The sequence below is a fragment of the Triticum dicoccoides genome, chromosome 2B (assembly GCF_002162155.2).
Source record: "Triticum dicoccoides isolate Atlit2015 ecotype Zavitan chromosome 2B, WEW_v2.0, whole genome shotgun sequence".
NCBI lineage: Eukaryota > Viridiplantae > Streptophyta > Magnoliopsida > Poales > Poaceae > Triticum > Triticum dicoccoides.
Genome location: NC_041383.1, coordinates 249,689,737 through 249,697,061, shown reverse-complemented (window position 1 = coordinate 249,697,061; position 7,325 = coordinate 249,689,737). Strand labels below are relative to the sequence as shown.

The 7,325-nt window shown below is 44.2% G+C and overlaps 1 pseudogene; it reads right to left on the bottom strand.

Moving 5' to 3' along the window:
- Window positions 1-2,983: 2,983 nt before the first annotated feature.
- LOC119360824 lies at window positions 2,984-3,592 on the bottom strand (annotated as a pseudogene).
- Window positions 3,593-7,325: the final 3,733 nt, after the last annotated feature.

The window sequence follows — 7,325 nt, the reverse complement described above, 5'->3', positions numbered from 1 at the left end:
TGTCGGGAGAACGAGGAGAAGAAGACGACCGAGCCGACCCCTCCCCTCGACCCCACCTGGCAGTGACCCAGGGGCGTTGACCAGGTCCTGCCAGCGTGGATAACTGGTTGGGCCCCACCCTTCGCACGACCCCACCTGGCAGCAACCCTGCCGCCCGGCCCCGCCTCTGCCTCTTTGACCGGTCCACGCCAGCGTGGATAAGTGGAGGCGCCCTCCGCGAAGCCGTTTTCCTGATTCGAAGGTGTATTTCAGAAAAGACGCGTCTGTTTAAAACTGCCAGGGACCTGTTTGTAGAAGTATTTTTACAGATTAGTCCCTAAGTTTTAAACGTCCGTATCTTTTTAACCGTAACTCCGATTGAGGTAAATCCAACGCCCACGTCTTCGTCTCGTCGAGCCTGTTCCGTTCCCAAAGTTTTCACTATGGTTTGACATATTGAAAATGACCACTTTGCCCTTGTCCGTAAACAGCCCCCTCCGAGAGAGAACTATTTCCGGCGCGGTCGTTTCTCACTTCTTCCCGGAGTATTTGTCGACCCCCAGGCAAGCCAACCTCGTATCATGAGCCCTGAACTTGCATGTTGACTTTGCTTGCACCTTGTGTGTGTAGTTGCAGTTTTTGCTTATCGTTTTTATCTGCAGTTATTCTGTTATGCTTACCATGCATGCCTGTGTTTTATGCTATCTCTTGCCATGATAGTTAGAATGTTGATATTTATAATGCCATGTCACTACTCTACTTTATTTTCATGTCACCGTGGATAATTTAGTACTTGGTATTGTTATGTTCTTTATGTTGTAGTTGTTCACTTGAGAAGTTCGATATGTTATTAAAGCATTTGTATGATGTATGCTCATTGTTGCATTCATGTTCATGATGATGGAGAAGGTAATAAAATGACTTAATGATAACAAACCTCGTCCGTCATCGATGGGATCGAGTCATAGTGCCGCCAAATCGAACTTTTCTAGTGCAACCACATTTGTCGGTATGGGACGGCCCTAATGCGGTCTATTGCCGTGCCTCTCGCCGGTGCCTCCAACGAGGGAAGGTTATGGGCACGCGCTACCCTGATCAGGTAGGCGGACATAAGCCTTGTGTGCTAATAGTTGGATTTTGCACGTTGTTGTCCCCGTGGGGGATCGTTTATGTTTTGCCACGACGGTGGTTTGAGGTGTCTTTAGGTAGACACAGGGCCACCCATGACTTAGCCCACAGGGGAGTGAGTCGGAGTGGCCGGGAGAGTGTCATCGTAGTAGATCGGTTTTGTCGGAACGCCGTTGGTCCACCTGAATGGGATGCCGAGGCCATGGGTTCTGTGGTGTGGGTACAGTGCGCTACCTCTGCAGAGTGTATTTAAACTATCGATAGTCGCGTCCTCGGTCATGGGCAGAAGTTCGTAGTAGGGTACACTGTCGGGTCTTGGTCGAAATGGAGGATAAACCTGAAATAATTATGCTGATTAATGTGGTTGTGATCGCCGTAAGGATCACGGGCTAGTATTGGTTGTGGTTGTGATCGCCGTAAGGATCACGAGTTTGTGTCTGTTTGTGATCAGGAAATGAGGTGATCACTGTTGGTAAGAGAGTCCGAGGGACTCAGTGCACAAGTTTGGTGGCATTGCATGAGTAATATGTTTGCATTTAAAGAACCATGGTAGAACATGAGATGGTTGCATACAGTTAACATGCTATGTCTGCATTTGATATGATTGGTAGTTCACTTTCAGCATAGTTTCATGATGCCATGCCATGCTTTGGTTGATATGATTGAGATGATATGCTATGTTTTGCTGTTGACATGTTAGAAATAAATTTTCTATGCCATGTTGTTGCCATACTAGTAGATGCCATGAGGTTAGTTTGATTTATGTCTTCGGTTGATATTATGCCATGCTTAGTTTCTGATATGAGCTAGGTTGTTGCATACGCTTGGTTCCTGCTTTGTCTTCTGCTTGTTTGGATGCTATGTATTTGGTTGTCTTGCAAGTACATTCAATGTACTGACCTGGCGTGTCATGCCAGTTTTGTAGTTCATGCATGTATTGTTCGTTGTTCCATCATGCTAGGCCGTAATCTTGCCAGTCTTGTGAGTTGTGGAGCCCATCCAGAGTGATATGCTGCCAAGACTTCCGCCGCCATTTTAATAGACTTCCGCTGCCATGTAAATAGCCTTAGGGCTATGCCAGAAGATTATATTCATCACTGATGTAATAATATACACATGTTTTTGATGAATATTCTTGTACCTGGAATGCTGTATCATGGACCTGTCGTGCGTCGGGTGTTATCCTGGGCTGACGTGCGAAGGCCCCCTGCTCCATGCGGATCGGGGTGCCACAGGGAGGATGACTGGGCCCACATACTAATGACATACACTGGAATTCCTATGCCAGCGCTATGCATCTACTAATGTCGTACCAAATAAGCCGACGCCACCACTATTTGAAAAAAATAGTGCTGGCGTTGGTTGGAAATGGAGCACCACCAATGAGAGTTGTGGCTACCACCTTTTGCACTAGTGCGAACACGATGAGCGTCGGCCATGGGGACGACAAAGTAGGAACGGAGCGAAGCGGAGGAACTTCGGCACACCCCTACCTAGCGCGCCAAATGTCGGAATCAGGAATCCAGTGACCCAAGAACAGGTTCGAACTCTGGGGTGTGCTCACAGAACTCCACTAAGCTCTGCCTCGCTGCTCACCACCTCAAGACGATGCTCCTGCGTGCTCGAGCGAGAGCAAATGAAGACACAACACGACGATTTACCCAGGTTCGGGCCACCTTGCGTTGTAAGACCCTACTCGTGCTTTGTGGTGGATTGCCTCATGGGGGAGGATGAGTATGAATGGGTACACGTATGAACTGCCTCGGGAGGTCTCATGATTTGACCCTTCTCTTTGGTGGAGAGTAGCCTATATTCTACAACTGATTGTAGAATAATATTCTACAATAGGCAAGCCCCTATATAAGGTAGTTTTGAATCAGAGACCGACCTGACCAGGCAACACCTGCCCGTATCTCAAAAACAGATCCCCTGACCAAGCACCCTCGGCCCCAACCCCGGCCACACTGGCGGCAGCAGCACTCCCAGTGGCCGCCGCCACCGCCGCAGCCACCTCCTCAAGGGAGCCTCCTTCCCCGACACCCTCCAAGGCTACCCCGCCCTCGGCAGCCCTCTCCACGGCGAGCCCCGCTTCCCCCTTGTCCACCGCTACCGCGGGCGTCGGCGGAGTGGCGGCCCCCTCCCACTTCCACCGCCGTGCGCGAAACGGCGCGGGAAGCTGCCGCGACAGCTGCTGCATGGCGCCGTCGACGGAGGCACCAAGGTCGGACCCGGCCTGCCCGAGACGGCCGCCGATCTTCATGAAGGACGTGACGGCCACGGCCGGGAGGTCGACGCCGACCGCGAAGGGGGTGGCCGGGAGCTCGATGTCGAAGCGGAGGAGCTTGAGCGGCGGGGCGGGCCACGAGAGCTGCGGCGTCTGCACGTGGAGGTGGAGACGCAGCCCCGAGACACCCTGTGCGAGGCGGTAGGCCAGGTCCTACCCGTGCCGCTGCACGCCCAGCAGTGTGTCCAGGGAGATCTCCATGGATGGCGGCGGTACGGGGCGCTGGGCAGAGGCGCGCCCCGGCGTAGTGGTTTAGCTCGAGCAGCGGCGAAATAGATTGGTAGTAGCCTATGTATCCCTACCATCAAGGTGTTCGACAGGAAGTACAAAGGTAGCAGTAATGGGAAGTACATAGAATATTTAGGTAGAAGTACAGAGCAGTACAGCATGCGAGCAAGGAAGTACCTGCTGAGAATTATTCCTGCTAGGGAGGCAGTACCATAGTTACACTGAGAGAAGTACCGAGTAGTTTGAAGTAGCAGTACAGGGTGTTCTTTATGCTAATTTGGTACTCATCTTTTGCAGCTGCTACTTGGAGCTATGGAATTAGCAAGCTTAGGGAAGTGCAAAAAAGGTTCTCTGTAGTGAAGAGTAGCAGTACAAAATATCTTGAAGCAGCAGTGCAGATAAAAATGCAAAACTAGCCTTAATAAAAATTGTGTAATTGAGAAGTACAAACCCTATAAGATCAAGAAGTACGAAACTGATATTCCCAAGAAGTACAAGATACATGTCGAAGGACACTAACTTATGTAAAATAATTTACGAGCAATACAATTTAATCATTTTGAGTAATACAAAAAGAAATTATTGCAAAGCAGTACAAAACTCGTATTCTACGGGTGCGGGGTCATTACGGGTTCCAACGCCGAGCACAAGCACGAGCTCCTTCTCCAGCGAGAGGTGCGAGGATAAAATGTACTTATCTTCATCGTGGCATTCTGAGGCATTCTTTTTACTCCGGCGGGCGGCGAGGAGATTGAATGAAATTTTGACCTCCTGAGTGGAGAATTACGGGAAGTGCAAAGGTAGCAGTAATGGGAAGTACATACAATATTTAGGTAGAAGTACAGAACAGTACAGCATGCGAGCAAGGATGTACCTGCTGAGAATTATTCCTGCTAGGGAGGTAGTACCATAGTTACACTGAGAGAAGTACCATGTAGTTTGAAGTAGCAGTACAGGGTGTCCTTTATGCTAATTTGGTACTCATCTTTTGCAGCTGCTACTTGGAGCTGTGAAATTAGCAAGCTTAGGGAAGTGCGAAAAAGGTTCTCTGTAGTGAAGACAATCAGCAGTGCAGATAAAAATGCAAAACTAGCCTTAATGAAAATTGTGTAATTGAGAAGTACAAACCCTATAAGATTAAGAAGTACAAAACTGATATTCCCAAGAAGTACAAGATACATGTCGAAGGAAAATGACTTATGTAAAATAATTTATGAGCAATACAATTTAATCATTTTGAGTAATACAAAAAAATATTATTGCAGAGCAGTACGAAACTCGTATTCCACAGAAGTACAAGGCAAAATTGTGTTCTTTTAAAATAAATCCGAGCAGTACAATTTATTTATTTCGAGGAGTACAATTATTATTATTATTATTATCGGACAGTAAGAAACTCATATTGCACAGAAGTACAAGGGTACATGTGGAGAGAATTTGAGTTCTCTAGAAAAAAATTATGGGCAGTACAATTTAATCACTTTGAGAAGTACAAAAACTTCTTTATTGTCGGGCAGTAAGAAACTCATATTCCACAGAAGTACAATACTATGTTTCCTTGTAATAGGAAAAATCTTGGTATTTTTGAATATTGTTCAAAAACCGTGAAGAATTAGAAAAATGTTAAAACACAAAAATTTGCTAAATTTCAATACCTTTCCAACGCCATATCATTTGCATCATTCCAAGGTCCAAAGAACATCAATGATCATATTTTAATAGATATAAAAAAAATTAGTATTTTCAAAACTGTTTCAAAACTATGCATAATTTGAAAAAACTTATAATTTCTTTTGTATATTTCAGTAGCTTTCCAACGGTATATCATTTGCGCTATTCCGAGAACTGGTTAAAAAATTAATATATAATTATTGTTTGTCTATTTTGAATGAATCTCGGTATTTTCAAAACTGCTCAAAAAATGTGTAAAATTTGAAAAAAATACAAGAAAAGGATGGGAATTTCACTACCTTTCCATCGCCATATCATTTGCATCATTTCGATATCCAAAAATGATTCATGATCATCTTTTAATAAAAACAGTTTTTTAGTATTTTCAAAACTGTTCCAAAACTGTGCAAAATTTGAAAAAACTTAAAACATGAAAATGTTTGTAAATTTCAGTAGCTTTTCAACGGTATATCATATGCTATATTCCGATAAGTGGTTAAAGAATTTCGGTCAAAACACTTTTTATTCAGCTTGTGATGATTTCTGTTTTTTGAAAATTCATAATAAAAAATCAAAAAAAGTGAAGCAAGTTACAATATAAAAAAGTTGAGAAATTTTTGTAGCTTTCCAATGGTATATCATTTGTGCAATTTCGATTAATGGTTTAGAATCTATTAGTGAATTACTACGCAAGTACAGAAGAGCAGTGCCGACTTTACGAAAAAGAAGTACGATTGTGTTATGCAGAAGCAGTACCAGATCTTTATTCCGGCGGTACGAGATTATTGCAGAATATTATTGTATCATCGATTTTAGAATAGACGACATGTATATACATTGGCCTTAGTCCTCTTCCCCCAAAAACTCTAGGCGGGAAGGGTTGCCACAATAGCCAAATTTGAAGGGGAACATGAGTACAACCTATCCTGACTAAAGGTGGTCTTCTCCTGCAAAAGCTTCTGTCCATGACGCGCCAGTGGGCTTGACGATGACCTCCATCCTGGCGCGCCCGCTGTCCTGGTATTCTTACACCAAAATGGCAACCTTTGGAGATTTCTTTTGGGAACCTGAAGGAAATATGCCCTAGAGGCAATAATAAAGTTGTTATTTTATATTTCCTTATTTCATGATAAATGTTTATTATTCATGCTAGAATTGTATTAACCGGAAACTTGATACATGTGTGTATACATAGATAAAATACTATGTCCCTAGTAAGCATCTACTAGACTAGCTCGTTGATCAAAGATGGTTAAGTTTTCGAACCATAGACATGTGTTGTCATTTGATAAACGGGATCACATCATTAGGAGAATGATGTGATGGACAAGACCCATTCGTTAGCTTAGCATTATGATCGTTCAATTTTATTGCCATTGCTTTCTTCATGTCAAATACATATTCTCCGACTATGAGATTATGCAACTCCCGGATACCAGAGGCATGCCTTGTGTGCTATCAAACGTCACAAGTAAATGGGTGATTATAAAGATGCTCTACAGGTATCTCCAAAGGTGTTTGTTGGGTTGGCATAGATCAAGATTAGGATTTGTCACTCCGAGTATCGAAGAAGTATCTCTGGGCCCTCTCGTTAATGCACATCATAAGAAGCCTTGCAAGCAAAGTGACTAATGAGTTAGTTGCAGGATGATGCATTATGGAACGAGTAAAGAGACTTGCTGGTAACGAGATTGAACTAGGTATGAAGATACCGACAATCGAATATCGGGCAAGTAACATACCGATGACAAAGGGAATAACGTATGTTGTCATAACGGTTCAACCGATAAAGATATTTGTAGAATATGTAGGAGCCAATATGAGCATCCAGGTTCCGCTATTGGTTATTGACCGGAGAGGTGTCTCGGTCATGTCTATATAGTTCTCGAACCCGTAGGGTCCGCACGCTTAACGTTCGATGACGATATTTTATTATATGAGTTATGTGATTTGGTGACCGAATGTTGTTTGGAGTCCCGGATGAGATCACGGACATGACGAGGAGTCTCAAAATGATCCAGAGGTAAAGATTAAT